We start from the raw sequence: 755 nt of genomic DNA, 5'->3' as shown, positions 1-755 counted from the left end.
GCTGACTGCCGCTGCCGTGCGCCCCACTTGGGCCTACGATACGAGATGGCAAGGCGCGCGCAGCTCACGAACTTCTATGAGTACGGTCTGCGACCAACAGAACAGTCACCGACATTGCTCTCCCAGGACCAGGTAGGAAGAGAAGCCGAAGCGAGGGGTCACCAACTCGCATAATACTCCGTACAGGGGTCCCATAATACCTTTATAATACTCCATAATATGTCACAAAATACCGTGAAATAGACCCATAATACCTTATAATACCTGATAGTAGTCTATAATACTTCAAAATATCAAATAATATGACATAAAATCCCTTAAAACGTGCCATAATACAAATAATACTATAATACTCCGTACACTGCTGAGGTGAGTTGGCGACCCCTCGAGCCGAAGAGAGGGGAAAAGGGTGGAAAATCGGAGGGGGGGGGGGCAATCAGTGAGTTTGCACTGTAAAGCCGAAAGGTAACTTTTGCGCTGCTATTACCCTGCCGAGGGTGACAATTTTCGACAATCACCTCACGCGCGGCAAGAAACGATTTGTCGCCCTGCTCGGGGTAATGTGCCGTCGCGTCTCCCGTGTTGAGGGTAAGAATTCTTACCCTCGCTCAGAGGTAACTTCTCTCGCCGCGCCGGCGGCAACCGCTATTCGCCGCCTCGGCGTGACAAAACTTCCCAATGCGCTTCACCCCGCACGGGCGTGAAAAATCTTTCCTCTGTGGTGGTGACTCTTGCGGCCGTCGGTTGGGAAATGT

The sequence above is a fragment of the Frankliniella occidentalis genome, unplaced genomic scaffold (assembly GCF_000697945.3).
Source record: "Frankliniella occidentalis isolate FOCC.00 unplaced genomic scaffold, Focc_3.1 Scaffold394, whole genome shotgun sequence".
In the NCBI taxonomy this organism is placed as follows: Eukaryota; Metazoa; Arthropoda; class Insecta; order Thysanoptera; family Thripidae; genus Frankliniella; species Frankliniella occidentalis.
The sequence above is the reverse complement of the archived record's forward strand: the minus strand, read 5'-3'. Positions refer to the sequence as shown.